At 35.4% G+C, this 24,729-nt stretch overlaps 2 long non-coding RNA genes across 5 annotated transcripts in view; one reads left to right on the forward strand and one right to left on the reverse strand.

Annotated features, from left to right (window-relative positions):
• The window catches only part of LOC122199341, a 166,160-nt gene that overhangs the window by 95,551 nt on the left and 45,880 nt on the right, over window positions 1-24,729 (forward strand). The gene's annotated exons all lie outside the window — the stretch shown is intronic.
• The window catches only part of LOC122199345, a 63,618-nt gene that overhangs the window by 5,562 nt on the left and 33,327 nt on the right, over window positions 1-24,729 (reverse strand). The window contains exons 1-4 of one of the 3 annotated variants that reach the window (XR_006193483.1): window positions 15,369-15,487; window positions 12,923-12,992; window positions 6,318-6,429; window positions 5,298-5,415 (exon numbers count right to left, since the gene is read on the reverse strand). This is a non-coding gene — a long non-coding RNA (uncharacterized LOC122199345). Of the gene's footprint in view, window positions 1-5,297; window positions 5,416-6,317; window positions 6,430-12,922; window positions 12,993-15,368; window positions 15,488-24,729 lie in introns of those variants that run through there. The other 2 variants (XR_006193481.1, XR_006193486.1) reach the window with 2 other exon arrangements.

Below are 24,729 nucleotides of genomic sequence, written 5' to 3' on the forward strand. Positions count from 1 at the left end.
AGAGATAGTACTTTATTCGTACTGGAATAGACAATTACCCTGGATATGATTTACCTGCCCTGAACTCAATACTTCTGTCAAAACTACCACCCATGGACTTTTACCATGCCTTATCCACCTCCATGGTATTCCACACAGCATCGCTTCTATTCAAGAAATTCACTGGACAGAAAATAAAGTGTGGCATGGGCCCATGCTCCTGAAAATCACTGGTCTTATCATGTTTGCATCATCCTGAAGTGAATGGTAAAATAGTCTTCTGAAGACTGTTATAGTGCCAGATAGGTGGCAATACCTTATAGGACCTATGCAGTGTCCTGCAGGAGTCTGTATATGATCTGAATTGGCATCTATTATATGTTGCAATTTTCTTCCACAGCTAGCATTCATTGATGCAGGAATTGAAGAATGGAAATTGGAGTGATTCAATTCTGTATTACACAAACATTTGATGTCCTATTCCCATGACCTTAGGTTTTGTTGGTCTAGAGTCCTTAGTTCCAAAGGAAAAGAAAGAATGTATCCACAAGGAGATGAAACAATAATATCACTGAACTGGAAGATGAGGTTGCCTCCTGGCCACGTTGGGCTCTGTGTGCCTCTGAATTAGCAGGATAAGGTGAGAATTACAATGTTACTGTCTGGGCTGACTGATCCAGATTATCAAGGGGGTAATTGGGTTGTTACTGAATAACAGAAGTGAGGAAGAGTATGTCTGATATACAGAACATTCCCTAGGGTATCTCCTAGTGCTGTCATGTCCTACGATTAAAATCAGGGTTGAAGCACAATTCAGATAGGACTGCTAATGGCCTAGACCCTTGAAGAATGGAACTGGAATTAGAGGAGAAAGTAGTTATAAATTCCTGCTACAACTATGTGATCAGTTGCAGAAATGAGGATTGTAATGGTTATGTGTATTTTTCTTAATATAAATATGTTTATATATATGCACATTTATATACATACACCTGCTAGATATATTTTCTTCTTCCTCTTATCCCCCTGTCATGTAAGAGGTATTTATAATAAACTTTATATCACAGTATATAATTTAAAGCATATCAAAGAAGAAAGTGAGCATTACATCAATACTTTGCATTCTCTCCTAGGGAAAGGATTGGCCTGTTTTCAGATTTATGCAAGATACCTGAATCATGTTTTGTAGAAGTATGACTTTGTTATTGTCTTATTTTGAGAGAGAGAGAGAGAGAGCATGTGTGCACAAGCAGAGAAGGGGCAGAGGGGGAATCTTCTCCAGAGAGAGAATCTTAAGCAGGCTCCACACTCAGTAAGGAGCCTGATGCAGGGCTCAATCCCATGACTCTGGGATCATGACCTGAGCTGAAATCAAGCATTGGACACTCAACTGATTGAGCCACCCAGGCACCCCATGTTGTCTCTATTTGAGGATTAAGTTTGGTTTCAGGTGTGTATGTGTGCTAAGTTTACAAGGCATGGACTGTGGCTGTCCATTTTAGGTTTTAACTTGCTAGGCTATTGCCTTCAGTTACTCATTCAAACATTAATCTAGGTGTTGTGATGGCATTTTGTAAGTATAATTAAATTCCATAGTCAGTTGACTTTAAGTAAGTGAGATTATTCTAATTCATCTGGGTGAGCCTGGTTCAGTCTTGTTGAAAGACCTTAAGAGTAGAACTGAGGTTTTCTTGAAGAGAAATTCCATGGTGGACAGTAGGTTTAGCTTAAGCCCGAGAGTTCCATCGTGCCCTTTCCTATAGCCTGCCCTATGGATTTGGGAACTTGTGCCAGCCCTCACAAGCATACGTGTTACATTTTTGAGCATAATCTCTGAAATTGTATGTCCTACTAGTCTATTTCTCTGATCATACTCTGGCCAAAAGGAGACAAAGTTACATTTCATATAATAGATGCTGCAGTGGGAACCAAGACCTAGAAGGGATCAGGGAGCAATTTGAGAAGTTCTGTGAAGGGGGTGGATGGGGGGTTAGAATGAAGGGGGGTTGAAAAGATGAACCTGGTGAATGGCCTGTATGTTTTTATGACCTTTGTGCTGAACCTGCAATCAACATTTATGATGCTTTATATTTTGTAGAAAATGTTACATAGAAGGCCTGAGTTTTTCACTATTTGTGTATATCTATCCGTTTTTTCCCCTACAAGATTCCCAAATAGTCCACATTATTATTTAATTTAGCAGAGTAAGGATACTAGGTGGAGCTTAAAAATCATCCTTTGATTTACCCTTTCACTCATTCTCATAATCACAGAATTTTTAGTTTTTCAACTGATCAGTTAAAATGCAATTGAAATCTCTGTAAATACCTAAGGACATACTCTAGAAAGTTATGTTATTTAAAGAAAAGATATTTAAGTTGTGCCTATATGTCCTTTTAAATCTACACCACCATCTGTATTTTTTTACACTGGGCATTCCAATAGACAATGTAACCATTCATCCATTACTTTCTAAGGTTTTTATTCTTCATGTATGCCTTTTTTCTTTTTTCTTTATGCTTGCAGGAGTAAAATTGTTGCTGAATTATCCATTAATTTTTCTTAGCAATTGTACTTCCTTAAAAAGCAACAACAACAATCCTTTGCTAGCTCAAGGCAAAACACAGAGATTGCCATTTTTTTCAAAGCTCCATTACATAATGAATACAGAAAGAAAATTAGGCTTAAAGAAAATTAAAGCAGTATCAAAACAAAGTCTTTGGCAAAAATATTTCTGCAGAAAGTTAATGTGTTCTTCTGAAATGCAAAATGAGTTTGCTATAGTGATGAAGCTCTTCCTCTCAATTAAACATCAACAAAACAGTTAGAATGCATTACTTGTGTTTTAAATATATATCTCTAGGAAGATGACTGGAAAAGACAATGAGGTAAGAAAGGAGGCTGACAGGAAGGGGTGAAATCGAAAAGAAAGAGGAAACCTTTAATTCCTTCCACTTTCTGGCTCCTATTTTATAAGGTATGGGAGGAAAAAAAGTTCTTGAAATAGTAATATTCAATCTGTGGCAACTCAATGCATAATTCAGTCCATCTCACAATAGACTATCTGATTCACAGGAATCATTTTGAATGTTATCTTCTCAAATAGCAATTTTGCCTTTTGGAAAGCTAATTTCACATAGACTGGTATGCTTTTGCAGGCTGTCAACAATCACAGCAGACAACAAAAGACAAAAAAGAGAGAGTGAGAGGTGGGGGAAGGGAGAGACAAGATAAGAAAGGAAGATAGTTAATTTACAGAGCAGAGGCATTTAGGCCAGTTACTCTGACTTTAATCCATATTTTTTCTCCTTACATACATTCCATTAACTTGATATACAGTTATACCTCTCTCATTTGTGGCTTTTAAAAGATTCATGTAAAGCATTTTGAAGTTTATATTTAGATACATAGCAATATTCACACTTTCACATCAATATCTTTCTGGTAAGAGGAACCTAAAAAATATTAGACTTTGAAAAATAAATGACCATAAAACGAGCTATTACTATAGACTTATTTTTATAGAAAAAAATTAGTAGAAAAATGGTTAGAAATCAGGGAACAGTCAGTGAATTGTAGTAATTCAGTGGCATGGTATGCTCTAACTAAAGTGATTACTGTAAACACTGCAGGAAAATGTCCATGGTAAGGTGAGTGAATCAGTCAGTAGACAAAATAAACCTCCGCTGTAATTATTAAAAAAGTCATATGCAGGTGGGAATGACTCTAAGTAGCCATGAAGAACTTAAAACAACTCTTGTGTTTGAAAGTGGAATGGTGGGCGACATTTCAAAAAGTGTATTTTATTAACACATGGAAACAAAAAGGAAGTTTTAACCCATGTGGGTTTTTCAAATTTTTAATTTCTGAAAAGATAATTGGCACTGGCTTGGGATATTAAGTTTCCAGATCTCTCTCTTCTAGGCTGTACTTCTCTTTTACTTTATTCATATCTTTTCTTTTGGCTTACTTGTCTGTTGTTACTATTTTGATGTTTGATTATATTTATTCTCACACCCTGATCCATTACTTCTCCCAACTCTCATTTTAAAGCATATGTGTCTTTAGGGGTGCCCGGGTGGCTCAGTCAGTTGAGCATCTGACTTTTGATTTTGGCTCAGGTCATGACCCCAGTTAGGATTGAGCTCTGTGTCAGGCCCTGTGCTGAGCGTGGAGCCTGCTTAGGATTCTCTCTCTCTTTCCCTCTCTCTCTCTCTGTCTGTGCCCCCAACTCACACACACTCTCTCTCTCTTTCTCAGAATAAAAATTAAAATAAAGAAAAATGTATGTCTTTAGATCCAGAAAACTGTCAGGGAGGGAAGAAAAAGGACTGAAAGAAGGCTGCTTTGTGCTCTTGAAAGCACAAAATTACATTGAGATGGACCCAGTCCCTTTCCAAAATAAGGTTTTGGTCAAGTAGGGTAAGATAGACCTAAATAACAATCATACACATACTTAGAGACGTATGAAGAAAAACTAGGATACAGGGAGTACATACTACATGCACACACACACAGACACCAGAGGAACATAGTCTGAGTTTGGATTCAGAAGAATGCATCCACAAATAGCTGATACTTAAGATTACTTATAAAAGATATATAGAAATCATCCCGGATAAAAACAAGGAAGTGACTGTTAAAGGCTAAAAGAAAGTTCTTTTGTGGCAGAGATATAAAAAGAGAAGAAATGAGGTCCCTAGTAGCTTGGAAAGTAGGAGAAACTCCAGTACTGTGATTGTGGTTCAGGACTTAGGAGTAAAGGAAAGTGTAGCATTCTTAGATGAGACGTTTAGGCATGATTTTATATACCATGGTAAGAATTTAGGAGATTTCATTTAAAAGCAAGGAAGGCCACTGAAATATTTTATGCAAGAAAACAAGAGATAAAACTTATATTTTGAAAGGATTGTCTGGATGCTTTGTGAAGAATCATCTGGAAGCAAGAAGCAAGAGTGAATGTTCATAACTAGAAAGCTATTGCAGGAAACAAAGCAAGAAATCTTAGTGGCTTAGACCAGCTGCTGCCATGAAGCTAGACAAGTTTTGTACTGAAGAAATATTTTTGAGATAGAATTCACTTGGGTTTGGTGACTGATAAGTTTGGGTCAAGACAGAAATTTGAACATTTAAAGTTTTGGTTAATACGAATCATGGGAGGAAACGGGAATAAGTGGCAGAAATCTAGAAATAATTTTCTTAAAGGCATTCATGAAGAAGGGGGTTATCATTGCGTGTATCCTAGGTACTTCTGCCTACTTCCTTCTGAAAAGATGTCCCCAAACTAACTTAAAGAGTACTATCAAGTGTGGTTTTACTTTCTGTCCTGCATTTGTAGAGACCAACTGTCCCAAAACAGTGGGTGTCTTCACTGCCTCCTCTTGCCATGGGGACGCCTCATAAAAGTCTCCTCATGGGGATGGATGGTCCTTATTTCTGTGGAGACAGAAAGGGAGTAGGGTGCATCAAGCCTCCATTCCCTCTGTTATTCTGTTCCAGTTAGACTTCGTGAGAATAGTATTCTAGAATGAAAAGTTCTGTTTGGAAGGCTCTGGGAAATCTCAAAATGGAGTTAAAACCAAGAAAGTACTAAGATTCAAGTTCCAGTTAACTTGGACTTTGACTTGCACAGCACAGGAGAAACCTCCCAAACTTCAGCTTTAGGATGGTATATGACACCAGGGAGGCTTTCTTCACAGAACAGACTCTCCTGGTTTCATATCCATTCTTACCTGCACTTTCTCCTCCTCATCTTCCAGTTCTGTGACCTCTGTCCCTCCCTCAATCATAGGACCTCTTTTGTGCTTCCATCTATCCCTTCCTTCAGGCTTCAGATTGGGCTTAGGTTTCAGTCCATGTTAAAATCCAGCAAAACTCCCTTTCTAGCTTTTCTCCTTACATGACAAGAAGTCATGACCTGTTATTTCTCTTACTACAACTCCTACTTGGAAGCATAACCTTAAAAATTAGCAATTCTCCTTAGAGAAAATGCATGCTACACCATTCTAAATAAAGAATTGTTTTCCCAATTAACATTACCTAGGCTTCTTCCTTTTAAAATTTATTTACTGTCATTTAGTGTTGAGGAGGATTGTGTTGTTTTCTGCTACTTTGGAGTATAAAGACACAAATAATTGAAAACATTTAATGACTGCTTTTTGTTCTTGGGGTCCCATCACTTTATGTGTTTATATTTATATTTTATTTAAAGATTTCCTTAGAAATAAAGAAGACTAGCAAATAGTTAATCCGCTGAGTTCTTGAAAGTCTTGGATACTATATCAAATATTGTGAATAATAAAATGTTTTCATTGAATGGAAAATCCTGCTAGACTGACCTGGAGTTATCTGGTGCTGTGGTGGGCTAGATGGCAGACTGGAGGGCACTGAGAGTTAATGAGAGATGAGGAGATGGAAACAGGAATCGTAGTCAGCACATATCATATGTGACTATGAAGAAGAGGAAAGAACAGTTATTGAATCATAAAATCTCAACTTTTAATTTTAAGATAGAAGTCACTAGATAATATAAGAAACATATGAATAAAATTCAAAGGGGTAAATAAGGACCCACAAACAGAAGATATAAGACCAGAAAAACTAGAAATAAAAGGGTTCAGAGAGAGGCTGACATTTATAGCAAAAATGAAGACTGCCTTTATTAGAGGAGGAACACAGTCTTGACCAAAGCATGTATGAAATTACAGATGGCAGGTCTGCAGAAGTAGGTTTGGATCATTGTGCCAGGAATTGGAATTTTTTTGTTTTATGAACTTTTTTAGTGAAATATGATACAATGTAAATGCTCAGAATGCATAAAATGTTACTTTATTAAATTTTTTTAATGTTTATTTTTTTTGGGGGGGGGCAGAGAGAGAGAGAGATACAGAATCCAAAGCAGGCTTCAGGCTCTGAGTGTTAGCAGAGTCTGATGCAGGGCTCGAGCTCACCAATAGCAAGATCATGACCTAAGCCAAAGTTGGACAATTAACCCAATGAGCCACCCAGATACCCCTAAAATTTTTAAATGTTGTTACAGATATGTTCAAGAAAACTGATTAGAAAATATATTAGAACATTACAATGAACTGAGTGTTTATGCCCATCACCCCAAATTCATAAATTGAAACTTGATGCCCAGTGTGGTGGGTTTAGGAGGTGGGGCTTATAGAAAGCAATTAGGTCATGAAAGCAAGGCCCTCATGAATGGAATTAGTGCCTTTCTAGAAGAGACTCTAGAAGACTTTTTTGCCCCTTCTGCCATGTGAGCTTATGGTGAAAATATAGCTATCTGTGAAGAAACTGGCTCTCAGCAGACATTGAACCTGCAGGTGCCATGATATTGGACTTCCCAGCCTCCAGAACTGTAAGAAATATACATTTGCTATTTATAAGCTATCTAGCTTATAACATTTTTTGTTATAGCAGACCAAACAGACTGATAGATATGAAGGGATTACGGAAAGCCAAGTTGAAAGTGATGACCCCAAATTTTCAGGTTTATTAGGGCATCTGCCTATTTGTGTGAGAGTCTACAGCAGCCCACAACTACTAGAAGAGAGCAAAGTATATTAACTGTTAATGCTACCTCAGGAGTGAGTTTGAGTTGTGCCAACAACTAAAGACACATTTTTCTTTAATACATTTTCCCATATTCTAACACATTTATATTATACAATATACTAATATTACATATTATGACCTTATAAAACAAGGCAAAATCTGCTGGTCAAACATCTGAGACTTAACACTGATAGCATCCTTTTTGCAACCTTTTCATGACTAAGTGTCTACCTTTATGATTTCTCAGCATATGCTTTGCATACTTTTATTATAGGACTTACCATAACATTATGATCTTTTTTTGTTTGCTTCACTTCCTATTAAACAGTACATTTCTTAATGTCAAGAACCTCTTCTTCCTAGTTCTTAATCTTAGTAAGTTTTCAAGAAATGCTTGGTCAACAGAAATGAATGAATCTGTGCTCTACAACTGAAATACCTAAATAAAAAATTCTTAAACGATGATATCCTTGTTTCTATATTTAAAACTTACTTATTGCCAAATTTTGACTAAAAATAGTTTAATGTAGTGTTTTTATTATGAAATCACTATGCAGATGGACATACATTAAGGCGATGAAAAATTTATTCTCTTCTATTTTTTTATTCCTAAAATTAAGTATAAGCTATTATAAATAATGTAGCAGTTGCTACCATATGATCAGCATCATCTACAATGTAATACCATTATAATAAATATAAAGTAGTGTTTACACATATATATGAATTTACTTTAACCTGGTTATGAAAATGCAAAATACTTTGTCCTAACTCTGACAAGAAGTATATATTTCTATTTTGGGTGTAAATTGTATTATTTCTAGCAAAGCTCTGTCTACTGACTATAACTATGTGTAAATAATGTTGACTGATTCACATGCTCTAAAGTTAGTATAGAAGCTCTCTGTATTTTTCAGACATTAAGGTTCTTTCTGTTTTAAGCCTATGGATGGTACTGATGACTGGGGAATACTGATAAACAGATTCATTTGTTGGAAGGCAGAGGAGATAATGAAGTGAAACAGTCCTCACATTCAGGTGAATTTTAATACAATATGCATTTACCTCTGGCACTGAGCCCCAATGTGCTTTTACCCTTCCTGCTTCTGTTTTTAAAGCTTTCTATCCAAAAATATTCCTTTAAAGGCAGAGCATTTATTCTATATTTTGAGGAGAATAACCCTTCCTATATATTCTACCTGTTTTAGGGGGTCTTCTAAAATAGAACAATTTTGCCTGCTAGTGATCTATAAGGATCATTTCTCAGAAAAATAATTTTAGGCAGTCAGAAAATGGAAGTTGTGCAATCCTTCCCTTAAGCAGACTTCAGAGCTTTACCATTAACAGAAGAAACGAAAATGCAGCTGCAACCCTCCAGCTAACTGTCACTGTGTTTTAATGTCATGATCTGGAAGTTCAGTAGGGTCATCTGAGAATGGTTCTTGGGCTAATCCTAAGAAATGGCTTAGGGGTGCTGCTGTGGCTGATAGGATATATTCTCTCTGCCAGAGGTTTTGGGGGCTGCTTAAAGATGTTAGATAAGAGTATTTTCAGAATGCTTATTACAAGTAATGTTAATAATTAGAGAATGGAGAGGCGTTTGTGGTAGTCTGTGGGATCTTTAATCATCTTCTCTGAGTATAAACACATGTATATCCAAAAAATAGGATTATACATTGAGGGATTTAAAAATATATATACATATATATTATGATCTGCAATATTTTCATTTCTTGCCCATTTTCCTAAAGAGATGCATCTTTTGCTTTATTTTTGTCCTCAATCCACACAACCTTACTATTACCTATAATATTACAAAATAAAGTGTGTGAGGAAAAATCTATTTCAACTTATTTTCAGCTAAGTCAAGCTTTGAAAATAAATTTCAGAATATCTGAGAGTATATCAAATTCTTGAGTATATTAATCAGTTGTCAGATTTAGCAAGCTTTATAAATTCACTTTTTTTTTTTTTACTTGAAACTACAAAAGATGTTACAGGTGATTTTAGTTCTAAAATGGTAAAGTAAGGAGACCGGGCTGGGTTGCCGCTGCCACTGCTGCTATGGTGCCAGTGCCTTGAGTCATCAAGTCCCATGACAGCCCAGTCAACTTGGGAGGGGACTGGATCCAGCTTCATTCAACATTAGTGATTTGGTAATGATAGAACACAACTAGGTGCAATTTATATTGACGCATCATGCCTTACACGGGAAGGACAGCAGTTCCGAGGGAAAGTTGCCCTTGTTGGAAAGGTGTTTAGCGTTCTGTCCCAGAAAATCCAGCACAGCATCACAGTGCAGGACCATCAGCCACACCAGATAGCTGCAGAATTAACTTGGCTGTGAGCCAGCTCGAGGCTGTTGAAGACCCTATCATGAGGTTCCACCAAGACGTTTTTATTAAAGACCATCAAGAGTTCTTGGGTTTGCACCAATGACACGTTCAGGCTTGCCCTGCACAACTTGGGCTCACCCACTCCCAGCCAGGCACTCATGCTGTTTCCTCCTCCCTCTTCTTCCCAATGCTATTCACACTCCTCCAGATGCTCCAAATATCAGACACAAATGAGCAGGGCGGCCTTGGGAGCAGTGCAGTCCAAGGTATTGTGCATGATGTTTCAAGTTGTTGCATCTGTCAGAGATTTATATTGTACCAGCACATGCCTTGGAAAAATTTAAGTAATGCAAAAGGTTGTTTGTTTTGTTTTGTTTTGATCTATTTACAAGTTGCTCGGGCAACCCAAAGAAATGAAGGAGAAAACAGTTGCCTCAGGGCCCAGATATTGATTTACTCAGATGTGTCAATGCCTCATTATCCAATCAAACCACAAAATTTTCTTAACATTAAAAAAAAATAAAATGGTAAAGAATAGTGATCTGTAACAAAATTTTAAATATAAGATGATGTGTACATTTAGTCAAAAGACTTCCTACTACCTAATTGGCAATGGGGGATTAGCATATGAGTTTATTGTTACTGTTTTCTTTTGTGATTTTGCTCAGATTTTAACATACTTTACTAAAGAAAGAAAAAAACCCATAAATATTTTGTAAAAGATTTTTTCTCAGAGATTTAGATACTCGGGCCCCTGGGTGGCTCAGTCAGTTAAGCATGCAACTTCTGCTCAGGTCATGTGTTCTCATGGCTCCTGGGTTGGAGCTGGCATGGGGCTCTGTGTTGACAGTGTGGAGCCCTCTTGGGACTCTCTGCCCCTCCCTCACTTGCACTTTCTCTCTCAAAATAAGTAAGTAAAAGCTATAATAATAATAATAATAATGATAATAAATAAAGATTTAGATCCTAAAACATTTACCATGAACCATATTTGAACAAACCAAAATAATCTTATGAAAGAATGGAAGAATGTTTTTTCCAACATCTTTATTTCAAGCCAGGTGCTTGTTCAAATAGTAGCTGCTCCTACTGAAAATAGTTTATTATGAAACAAAACATACTTTAAAATTATTATGAATGTAACTCTTCTAAAAGAAGAGCATCTAGGTCGCTCAATCGGTTAAGTGTCTGACTTCCGCTCAGGTCATGATCTCGTGGTTCATGAGTTCAAGCCCTGTGACAGCTCAGAGCCTGGAGCCTGCTTCAGATTCTGTGTGTCCCATTCTCTCTGCCCCTCCTCTGCTTATTCTCGCTCTCTCTCTTTCTCTCTCTCTCGAAAATAAACACTAAAAAAAATAAAAATAAAAGAATAAGTAAGGAAAATAAGTTATTTAAAAAACTCACAATATATTAGAACTCATGAATTTGACAAAAATTATATGTAATTCTTACAAGAATCCTTCAAATATTATATTTTTAGAAGATTAGGCAGAAAAAAATATAGTTAAATTATTTGCCCATTGTCACACAGATGAAGGATGTGGAGGGCCTGAGATGTCAACCTCCAAATGTTGAAATTCTGAGTCAATTCCACCATAAACACATTTTTTCTTGGCCCAAATGGAAACTTTTCTGATTAATTCAGAAATAACACTTTCCAATCAATTAATTTGTGATATAATTTTGTAGAAAACATAAAAATTACAGTAGGATAATGTCCCCTGTAATCCTAAAATCGCTGTTCTAATGTATTTCCTTATAATCTGTATTCTATGTGATGTGTTTTGTGTGCATGCGTGAATGTGTCTCCATACATATATGAATAGGTAACAACCTCTATATAGTTGAAAATGTATGTTCTTTTTGTGAAAATATATGTTCTTTTTTGTGATATCCTTGAATTATGTTCAAAGTTTAAAAGAAATTTTCAGTGATAGATAATCTGAATTCTCTATAAAGAAAGCTGTTCTTAAGCCTGAACTTTCGTCATTTGAGTTTGGTTGAAAGTGAAGGACAATAGTACATCTATCATCAAAGTAGGAAATCAATTCTCTACTTGCAATCATTTTCCTACTTGTTCTTCAGTAAACTGGTTATTATTTATTCCTTTATCCATTTCACCTATTATATAATCATCAGCTTTTTACAAAAAGAACATTTTCCAAACTTTACTAATAATTGCTTTTTAATAACTACACAGGCCCCTCTTCTGAGCACAGTTGGTCATTGGCTTTATCAGAATGATATCTTATATAATAGCTGGTGAACTTGTCTAAAATGAGTTAATATCTCATTTTCCTTCACATGACAAAACTAAGTATAGCTATATTGCAAAAAAAACCTCTCTGCTCAGACAGAGTATTAATATGAAGAATCAGTATTCTGCATTAAGTACTTACGCTTCAAGGTAAAATTTGAACATTGCTTGCGAACTTTTCCTATGTGCTCTGTGCATTTAAAAGTTATTCTGCATGCAAATATCAAGCATAAATAGACAAGACCAAGTAAATTGTACATTACAACTAAATGCTCTGTAATCTCCATATAGTAAAACTGGAAAGGTCAGAATATCATTTAATGTTTTACAGTTTATATAAAAATAAACTGAATCTCAGCTTCCCACTTGGCCTTGTCAGGTAATATGGTGAAAATAAAAGCTTCTAGACTCCTTCTCTTTAAGTCACACTGTAATCTGACATCACCTTCAGTTTCTAATTTACCTTTCAGTTTGCTAACCACTTTCAGAACTACTGGTACATAAAGCTCTTAGTCATACTCTGCCTCTATTATTATCAAACCTGATCTGCATCTCTATTCACTCACCAAAGAAAATCTGTCTTACATATAATAGCAAGGCAGTTAATGAAATAATTGGTTTAAAATGTTGTACTCTAATAGTGTACATTGTAAAGATTTTTGCAGGCACGATAGCTTTTGGAATATCATTTTGGATGTCATTTTTGAAGTGCACTGTTATTTAGAATGAATTGCATGACAAATTTAATGCATTTGGTATTTTTCCATGACATTAGTACTATACATACCTTTTCCTCCCTATTTTTTGGTATTGAAAATTCTTCTTCCTCTCTTCTTAAGTAGAGCAGCAGTCTGACACTGTGAAAAGATTCTGAGTGTTGAATCAGGACAGAGCTGGCTGATGAGAGGCAGCCCATGTCTTATAGCCTCAGTCTCTCACTTCTGAGCAGTTTCTAACACCCATTAAAAGTGCTCACTAGAACATCAAATACATTTATGTAAACTTTTTCCATGCAGCATGTTTTGTTTAATTTAATCTTACTATATGTAGTATTCTATTTCTCTCCATATCCTATACCCGGGGGGCGGGGGGGGGGGGAGGTAATTTGCATTATACTTGTGTATCAAGTTGGCAGCTTGAGAGATTTTGCAATTAGGAAAACTTTGGCGTACAATTTTAAGAACTACAGTGGAGAAAGAAAGCACACTGGAGTCAAATCTTAATGCTACCAGTTAGTGGTTGTATGTCCTCTGGTAGGTCACTTAACCTTCTAAATTTCAGTTTATTCAGTGTATAAAATAGACATTTTTATAATGCATAATTTATTTAGGTGGATTAAAGTTTGCATAGTTGAAGTGTGTAGTGTTTCTGGGGTGTTAACCAGGCACAGTACACATACAAAAATTATTACTTACCCTTCCTCTCAATTTTGAGGAAACCTAAAATAAGCCAATGTCACAATTGTCTGCTCAGTATATGCAGGTGTATGTGTCTTTATGCAGCTAAAGAGATGCTAGAAACATAGTGGATGCTTAAAAAATGTTACGCTTATTGGTTACACGACTGATAAGTAATTGGTACATACCTGGATAGTGACTAAATGTGGGAATTGACATAGTCCAGCAAGGAAGGAAGCAGTATTTTATGACATACATTGTTTAGAATTGTTGATATACGATGATGGTAAAACGTACACCCATTTTTATTCTATTTCATTACTGTTTCAAAATTTTCCATGAAGGATATAACCCCCTCTCCTTATTGCATTCCCTTTTTGATACACTGTTGATGGAACTGGTTGGTTTTGGCTGTTGTCTAATCAGTGTTGTTCACTTCCCAGGTCTCCCCAGTTAGTGCTTATTTCTGATGTTGATGTGAATGCTGCTCTGAGGTCAAATATTGTTAATATCATTTGTGGGTACTAAGAAACTAGATATGAAAAGAATTGTAGGGACACTGAGAAATTCAGTTGATTCCCATTCATCCTAAAAAATCTTTTAAGATGCTATATTTCTGATGAGATTGAATGTAATTTTAACTGCATTTATAACTGTAAGTAAGAATCACAGGATTAAAAGAGTGTTATCAAAGGGGCCTTGATTTTTTTCAAACACAAAGAATAATCCTTACCATGTTTCAACTTTTACCAACATCCAGACTATTAAATGTACTGAAAGGAGAAGATAAAAATGACTTTGATATGCTAGCACAGACCTTTCTTTCTTTCAGTTACTTCAAAGTTGCTGTCTTCCATTTCTACTCTAGAATTCTCAAAGGAATAACCTTGACTCTCTTTGTCTACTTCTGCACCTCCCATTCACCATTCAACCCACTGCAGTCTGGCTTCTGTTCTCAGCACTTAGCTAAAACTGCTATTATTTGGAAGGTCACCAAGGAGTTCCTAATTCCCATATCTAATGAATGTTACTTCATTTGATATTATTGAAACACTATTCCATTTATTTCTATGTTTCCTCTTTCTTATCTTTACTATCTTCTTATGAGCATATTTATATCTTTTGTACATTCTATATATTTGTGTTTTACAGAGTTTCCTAGACCTGTTGCTCTTCTCACTTCACAAACTTTCTTATTATTTCCTTCCACCAACTTGCTTATTCTTGTGGCATCAATGACCTTGTATGTGTTGATTCCCAAACCTATTATTTTAATATCAGAACTTGAAGTTAAGATTTATGTATATAATCATGTTTGCTTTTCCTCACCTCTCCATCTAGAGATCGTACAGGTAAGAACAAACTCCAAAATTGAATAAGTTCTGTCTATATGTAAATAATTCTGTATTTTCTAAGTTTGTACTATTATCCATCTATTTTCCAATCCTAAGACACTATTGATATTTTTAATTATCTTTCACTTATATTTAATGAATAGTCTGTATTCCTAAGTTGCTTAATTTTCATTTCTATTTCAGCTTCTCAAGGTCAAGCCTTTTCTGTCTGTAATTAGGTATAATTATTATAGAAATAGCCTGTCCCACTATACCCATTCTCCAGAGAGTCAACACCAAGTACTATAATGCAAATATGATCATGTCACTTGATAGTAAGTGTCCAAGCATGTTTTTATAGGCTGTCTAAAAATATAAAGTCACAATATCACATTTCTATTTTCCCACTTTGCCTATTGTGGAAAATATTCTTTTCTTCTTGGTACAGCGTCCACTCCATTGACAAGTTAAAAAAATGAAAAAACAAAAACCTGGTACTTACTGAGTCCAAGGAGTCAGTGGCTTCATTTGGTCCAATGGGTAAAACTTGAAGGTACGATCTTCCAGCAATCAGAATCAATTCTCTGCTTCCATTGCTGCTTTTACTAGTATGCAATATTATTCCTGCAAACAGGCAATTTCTATATGGTGTTCTCCCTTATGTGTTCATGTAACAATGGACATTGCTGCTAGAGTTTCAATATTTGTTTCTTGGATGAAAACAATGTCTCTCTCCAGGGTTATTTTAAACCATAATACATATACCATAATATACACCAACATAATTCTTGATTCCCAGTGAAATACCATTTGATCACACACATACACACACACCTCTCCCAAGTGCATGTCCACATTGTTAAGTTACCTTATTTGAGATTAATTCTGGCCCAAGACTTGATTTGACAAAACCCAGATATCTTCCATGGCAATCAAGGCCCAGGTACTAATGCATTCCATGATGATGATCTCTTAACTCAAGAGAACCTTGTTATACTAACCTGCCAATGTCTTTTCTCTGAACTCAAATATCAATGTTAGATATTCCAACAACACTGATCTTCTCAAAGTAAGAATTAAGAAACTTGATTCTCTTTTTCCTCAGAAAGTAAGATCATTATTGCTCTTTGTTTCAAGTAATTTACTCTTCCTGTTTAATATTATGTATTTTCCACATTAATAGATACCAGGCAAAATCAAATATAATTCACAACAGTTGTGTATATTCCATATGTAACTATGCCATCCTTATTAACAAATTTCCTTATATAGGTTATTTACTGTGAAATGTTTTATTAATATTTTTGTAAACATATTTGTAAATCTTCATTTGTTCTGTGAATATTTCATTCGAATAAATTCCCTTTGCTGGAATTACTGAAAGAATATTTTTTGGGTTTTTATAAAAGTAGTCAATTATTTTATATAAGATAAATTTATATTCATTTCAACAGTGTGTTAGAATGTCCACGCTTCATATGTTTAACGAGATTGCTTTAGCATTTTTAATGGCAAAATAATCTCACATTTTAATTTCATAGATTACTTGTAATTAAGACCTTGTGCTCTTTTCCCACATATCTTTATGTGATATTTAGAAGGTCCCATTGGATATTGCAAATGAGCCAACATAGCAATTTAGCAAATTCCATGTTCCCTAATCTGGTCCCTATGGTAATTTATTATTGAGACTTCTGATGTCCAAATGACACCACTGCTTTTGTTATGTGGCCAAGGAGTGATTTCTCTAACTGCTCATCTTAAAGATGCTTGTGTATGCTAAGATTTTTATTTGTTTCCTGCCACATTTAAAGCTCCATGTTATGTTCTACACAAATGTGAGGAAATTGGTTCTACTTCCTTCTAAATGTAATTGTGCTGTATTATGTACTATTGTCATTCTGTCCACCTCTGAGATATTTTCCTCATAAAAGTCCCTTGCGTTCTGATTCCACTGTGTCTGGATGAGCACTTTATCTGTTCATTAACACAGTGACCCCCAGCAACTCTCTTTTGAGGCCACTCGGAAATGTCCAAACCATCCAAATTCTAGCCATATCAGCCTGTAAACACTCTCTATTATGCATGGGACTTCCCCTCCCCTCCCCCACCATGGGGCATTTGTGGCTCCTATAACATACCATGAGGCCAATTCCCTAAATATACCAGAAATCAGATACTTTGTGGAATCCTTCAACTAGAAACGGTAAAGCCATCAACTCTCTATATTCATGGTGAAATTTTGTGATTCAAGGGTTTATTCACATAGGTCCATTATGCTCATGGTCTGCCTGAATTTATATGGAACATTTTGTTTGAATTGCATCTTTTCCTGTAGCTTTTACAGAAGCTGTGAGAACTCTGTGACTCAGAATTATGTTTAATACTCAAGCTGCACAGAGGCAGGCTTTAGTAGGACTCCTACTTTTCTGCTTACAAGATGACAGAAGCCATGTGAGGAGAGAAATATTACCTATGCCTGGAGGCTTATAGCAAAATCTTAGCCTTGTTATTATTATTATTTTTTTAAGTCCTGGTTCTTGTATACAGTGATGAATTAAGATAAAATGACTTGTGTTTTTTCACTTAAAAAAATTGCTGAGGGCAAAGTCTTCTCTCTTTAATACTACTCAACAACTCTTAATTGAAAAGTTTTACCTCCTTTGAAAACAGTAGGGAAATAACTTTGATTGACCTTTCTGATGAGGACATTATTGAAAATTCCTATCATCTGATGTTCTTTTTTTCCCCACCTACTTCTCACTGACCTTTATTGAATAATTCTGAATTAGATTTAAATTTCCTTTGGTCTTTGTGATATTTACTATTGAAATACCATTTGCTTTGTGGATCATTTTTAAGAGGTTCCCTTATGCACATAGCATTACTATAAATGAAGCACAGATACTTTATGAAGTCTTTCTTCTCTGCTCTTTTTATCCTCTCAGCCACCATTTCCTTTCCACATATACTCTAATTCTGAAACATACTGACTTGTATTATAAACAATGAATATCTTAATGTTTTAGTAAAAGTAATGATCTAATTATTTTAATAGAGGACTATAAGATGACCTAATGCTGATAAGGCCAATCTAATGAACAAAAGTTTACATGGATTTTTTTTCCTACAAATAAAATTAGTTTTTAGTGCAATGCAATGTAACAAAGACATTTTGAACACATAATGTCTGCAAGTCCTTGTGGTAGGTATAGGAGAAAGAAAAAAGTGTCTGTGATATTTCTACACTCAGAAAGTTAGAGATTAGTGCATTAGTATGTTAGGATATATAGTCTAGGTGGCTATAGAATCATATATGTTTTTCATAACAATGAGGTAGGTGGGTAGGCCAGTGTAGGCTGGCAGTTTTGAACCACTAGATCATCCAGGGTGTATGGCTCTTACCTCTGTGCCTCATCTCCCTCAACTAGTGCTATTATCTGCATCGTCAAACTTGGTTGACCAGTGCTAAGTCCAAGTCCTGTCTCATGGGAAGGAGAAACAATTTAAAGGAGAACCAAGCATAATTTTTTAAGTGAAAGACTTATCCTTAAAACAGTTGGCAAGGACGTTGTTACAAAACTACCTCTAGCTACAAAAGGGAAAGGAAGTGACTCTGTGCACCCATTTACTAAATTAAACTAAGAGACAATACTAGTAATGAAAAAAATAATATTAGAAACTGGAGAACTATTAGCAGTACAAATGTGCTTTTATAGAAATAAATAAAATATTAACATAACTGAAGTACTATAATAGAGAAGTGTGAATACAGGAGCATGAGCTACTACTTTTGGAGTTGGGTAGTTGGGAATATTTCATGCATCCTTTTTGAACTGGTTCTTAATATTTGACTTTACCTTCAATATATATAGATGGAGGGAAAGGACTTTCAAATAGCGGCATCAATATGGTCAAAAGTAGGGATGAGAATGTGTGGGAAATATTAGGGAAGAGAGTAACCTAGTTTGTTAAGAAAGAGAATGAAGTTTTGAGATTTGAAAAGAGAAACTGTATAGAATACAGGGATTTAGAGTTTATTCCTTAGAATGAAAAGGTAGGTTCTGTGCAAGAATATACTTATTTTAGAGGTGTATTTTTGGAGTAATAGGTCTAGAGAAGGAGGGTAAAAACAGAACCATTTAGAATGCCACAACAATATTCATGGTGACAGATAATCGAGACTTGAGTCTGTGATATTTGAAAGTAGGTGTAATGTTTTGATTTGTACTTTTATGTTTTACTCACTAATAGCAGGTTATTAAATATTTTAATGCTATTGTGGACATATCTACAATTACTAACACTTTAACTTGTTACCAGTATGATTCTCTCTTGATTGCTTTGTTCTAAACATCTACAAAATTGTTTTCAGATATACCAATAAGAAAGATAACCTACATTACCCTACAGTTAATTTTTTTAATGTTACTATAATTTGACTTAGTGATTCATATGCATGCTCAGTTTCCTGCCAATTCTTCCAATATTATTATTCATCATATTTCTGGCAGTCAGCAAATAAACAAAATAGATGCTAAATTTAGACACACAACAAAGATAAATGACTTGAATTTCAAATGCTATTCTTATTACATGGAAATTTACAATCAGGAAAAGAGAAGGCATATACTACTCATGAAACATTGACTCAGAATGCCTGCAATGATTCCACAATAGTGACTTTGAAAGTGTCTGTCAAATACCATTAGAAAAACAGTCGTTTAACCACTAGTTTTGGGTTTTCTCTGCATTCTTCAGAATAGGGTATATATTCTTTATTTTTCCAGTACTGTTATGGAGGAATGGGAAGGAAATAGAAGCATGAAGAACTTTCCATAAGGTGGGGTCCAGTCTTAATTTGTCTACACTCAAACTGTGTCTCTGCATTCCAGTTATCTAATGTACCATTACAAACCACCCAAAAATGTAATGGCTGAAAACCAAAACAATAATTTGCCTTGCTCACAAATCTGCAATTCAGGCTGGGCTTGGTGGGGGAAGCTCATCTCTGTTTTATATATTGTCACCTGGGATGGAATGACCACTGCTTAAGGATCCAGCTGAAGGTGGCTGACAAGCTAACGCTAGCCATCAACTGGGACCCTCAGTTTTTGTCTATGTGGGCCTGTTCACTGATTGCTTGGGCATTTTCCAAGAGCAAATATTCTAAGAGGCAGAAAGGGGAGGACAGTTTCTGAAGAATTAGGCCAGGAAACTGGTACAGATCATTTCTGCCAAAATCTATTGGTCGAAGTCATCTCAGAGCCAAAATTGATTCAGAGAGAGAGAACAGTCAGTGGTGTGCTAGTAAACTGTCTCTCAACAACAACAACAAAACCCAAAACAAAACAATTGTGTTTATAGTACTTACCAATTTCTCTGGTGTAATTAGAGTTATCAATATTATGTCACTAAACACAGAATTGGAAAGAAATGAGGAAAACCTATCCTTGTGAGCTGTTACAAGCTGGTTCCAGCCCACCACTTTATACATCCAACCTCTCAGTGACAGATAATGTGTGGCCACAGTTAACCAGCCACACTTTGGGAATAACAATGAAACTGTATGAATTACTTCATAAGATAGGAATGGTGTCTGCATTGTCTCACAAATTTGTGTTCAGCACAATGATAGGTTGTAATTGAAAACACTTGGAAATTTAATGTGTAACAGCTTCATTATTAGAAGCTATCTTACAACTTCATCCTTAGTAATGATGATGTTTCTCCAGTAGATAACATGATGTATTACTTCACCATCTGATTTTTCATACTAAAAATGTATAATGAACACTGGGAAACTGCTTTATATTGTTATAGCTTATATTCTGGTGAAAATAGTATATTTTATTTATAATATATTTAATATATTTAATATAATTAATATATTTAATATGTCATATTAAATATAATATAATAATTTAGTATATTTTATTTAGACAGTTCTAAAAACTGTGTGTGTTTCAAATATAGGAACACTATTTGTATCTGAATAAATCTCCAGATTTTAGTCCTCTTTGAAATATTAGTTAGAGGAGGATCAGAATCCAGGTCTCCTAATTTGCACAGTACAGCTCCTTCCACTCAAATACACTGATAACACTGGCCTCTGATCACAAAGAACAACTAGGGGCAATGAGAAACATTTTATTTCAGTGTGGTATTAAAAAAAAAAGAAAAAAAAGGAAGACTTTTCTATAGATTGATGATTTTCCAAATCACATTTCTATATTGGAAGATCAAGTTGATAATTAATACTGACCTTGTTTCACAAATGGCATTTTGTTCTGAAGTATTTAAAAATCAGTTTATTTCAAAATATTTTATGTGTTCATTTTAAACCCACTATCCTAAGATATTACAAAAATATGTAATCTCGTATTTATTTCTGAGCTTTCAAGAAAAATCTCTCATGAGTTACATTTCATAAATATATTCCTAACATTAGAGACATTGATTTTAGTACGGTCTTTGTCATTCATTTCAATTGAATTTCTTCATCTAAGAAAGTATTTTAGCAATTATTTCAAAACTAAAGATGAAGTTGAAATGCTGGACCTTGAAATTAGTCTTTCTTGCCTAGATTTTAAAGAATGAACTACTATTCTATGCTATTTTATCATTCATCTATCTATGCAGGAAGTGTTCTGCAATTTAATTGTTCTTTTTAAAGGTTAAGATTATCTATATTTATAAGATACAACAATATGACATTTGTACCCAAAAATTTCAATTTAACTTAGAAGTCTAAGAAGTTAAAAAATAAAACCATGACAGAAATGCTTAGTGATTGAGACAATATTTTCATATTGAATTGGTGTTTATATTAACTTTTTCACTGCTAGAAAATTTAACTGTACAGACTCTCTCTTCTACAAGTAAATATTTTGGAAAATTGTATATAAATGTTGACTAAAATACATGTTTCCTCTTAAAACTACTTCTAAATGATAAATATCATGAAACAATTAAAAATGAATGATGCTTATGTATATATATCACTATGGATTGATTTCAAAAACAATGTGAATGACAAAAAATGCTTCACAATGATATACAGTATGATATATTTTCTGTACAAATTAACACAATGTTTACATATTATTATTGAATGTGTATTTATTCAATTCATCCCAAATTAGTTGTTTTGACACATTAGTGGGCCAAGGACTCTTCAAGGATCTGGAGATACAGAGAAACTTCCTGCCTTCAGGATGTTTACATTGTGATGGGGGGAGACAGTAAATAAGTGTTATCCATTAAACACATTGTACTTTAAGCTGATAAATGCAATGGAGAAAAGAAAGATGGGAAGATAGGATATATTGTGTACTGGAAGTGAGGACTCCCAAGTAAGGTATAATCTGAACAAGGACAAGTAAAGGGTGAAACACTGAGCTTTACAGGTACTTGGAGTAAGAGGACATTGAGAATAAATGCAAAGGACCTGAGAAGGGGACATGCCTGCTGTCATGGGGAAAAGTAAAAGGGGGAAGATACAAAGCTAGAGCTGAGTAAATAATGGGTCCAGTAGTAGGAGATGTGGCCCAAAAGAAAACTGGAATAGAGACTTGTCTTGGGCTTTGGTCTCCAGAAGCAAACCCTGAGAGTATACATACATATAAACGATTTATTGTGGAAATGTTCTCCAGAAAGAACCTGATAAAAGAAGGGTGCAATAGAAAACGGAAGGTGAAGGAGCAAAGCAAGACTGTGATCTTGCAGGGGAATTCTGGAGTACAAATTAGCCCCCAGATCTGATCTCAGCTGCAATCAACATGGCTGGGGTTTCTCACACCAGCACAAGTTAGTCCTCAAGCCCAAGGCTGCTTGAAGGAATATAAATTCCATGGACGCTCAGCTCTGAGGGCACAATGACAGCAGTTGCTCAGGTCAGTCTTCGGAAAAAACTTGCAGTCTTGTACTGTTAGAAGAGGGAGTGACAAGGCACAGATGGGGTTCTAGTGTACCTGCACAAAACACACATAATGTACCTATGGAGCTAAAAATTACATAGCACTTCGTCAGTCTTGTAAAGGCTTTGAATTTACTATAAGCAAGATAAGAAGCCACCAAAGGATTTTGAGCTAAGGTAATGTGATCTGACCATTATTTTAAAGGGAATTGACCAGGGGCACCTGGGTGGCTTAGTCGGTTGAGCCTCTGACTCTTGATTTCAGCTCAGGTCATGATCTCACAAGATTGAGCCCCACACTAGGCTCCACTGCTTAAGATTCTCTCTCTTCCTCTCTTTCCGCCCCTCTCCCACTTACACTTTCGTTCTCTGTCTCAAAAAAATGTACTTACTTTAATTAAAAACAAAGCAAAACTTGAAGGGAATGTACTATAATAAGAACAAAGGCAGGGGCAGAGAAAGTAGTGAGGAACTCCAAGCCTTCAACCTATTTTGGTGGCTTGGACCAAAATGTTAATAATATCAGAAGTATTAAGAAATGTTTGCATTCTGGTTAATTTTGAAGGTAAAGCAAAGAAGATTACTACATAGACTTGAATAATGTTGCGGTGGGGGGGCAGTTTAGGAGAACTCTAAGGGATTTGGTGTGAACAACTAGAAATAAGGAATTCGTGAAAACTAATATAACAGGGAAGAATTTGGGGGGGGGGGAGAGAGCATATTAAGGGCTCAATTTTTGGTATTTTACTGTTGAAATATCTATTAGACATTCAAGTGATGCTATCAATAGGCCTTTAAATAATTGAGTCAATTTTGGGAGAGAGATTCTGACTGAAGATACACATTTGTGATTCTTCAGAGTATGGAAATAGAGCACGAGATTTAATGAAATTTCTGAGTGAGTGCAGGTAAGCCAAAAATAAAATACATCAGGAATAGACACTTGGAGTACTCCAAGATATATATGCAGAGATGAGAAAGAAAGGAAATTCAGAAGCAGTGGTCAGGGAAGTAGGCTCCAAACCATGGAATATACTTGGAGGAAAAGGGAAGAAAGGGCTTCCCCAGAGAGAGTGATTCAGCAATTATTTCAGATGGTGCTGTGGCTCAGGAGGAGAATGAAGAAATGAAACTTATGTTTAGCAACTGAGAAATCACTTACGGTCTTGGCACCTTGGCTAAAGATATGATGTAATGATAGTGGCAAAAGCCTGGCAGGAGTTTGAGAAAGGGAAGAAGGGAAGTTAAGTCAGAGGGTGAATATATGAAGTGAAGAAGTTTTGCTGAAATGGAAGGGGGAGAAGTAGGGAAAAATTAATGAAGAAATGAAATTGAGGGAAATCCTATCTTTTGTTCAATATGAGGATAATAGGAACATGGTTTTATACTGTAACTATAGATTTAGTAGCAAGAGAAAAAATGCTTACAAGAGAGGAAGGGAGAAATAAGAAATACTGGAGCAATTGCTTGAAGCAGCACTGACGATATGGAATTGCATGTGTAAGTAAAAGTGTTAAATCTAGAAAGGAGTCTGGCAGTTCATTAATGGTAATTTGAGAGAACATAAGATACAGCACATGGTCACAGTTAGGGGGTATATAATTACTAGAGCTTATGGATATTCTCTTCTGTATTCTTCAATTCTGTTGGGGAAATATAAAGCAGGAATACTAGTTGAGTGTACGTATAGGCAGGAAATGTTAAATACTTGAAGTCAGAAAAAATGCAAAATAGTCATCTTTCACTGCGAGAAGGGATGGATTGGAGAAATAAAGTGTGATGGTGGAGTAGCACTGAGTGTTCAACTGAAATCGTTGATCGTGGATTTACACGGGAAGATTCAGCAAGATCGGTTTTCTTTTAGACAAATTCAGCAAGTTTAGTGTTATAGTTCCAGGCCAGGGAAGCAGCTTTGGCAACGGAGAGTAAAAAAAATAAGAGCATT

The sequence above is a fragment of the Panthera leo genome, chromosome A1 (assembly GCF_018350215.1).
Source record: "Panthera leo isolate Ple1 chromosome A1, P.leo_Ple1_pat1.1, whole genome shotgun sequence".
Classification (NCBI taxonomy): domain Eukaryota; kingdom Metazoa; phylum Chordata; class Mammalia; order Carnivora; family Felidae; genus Panthera; species Panthera leo.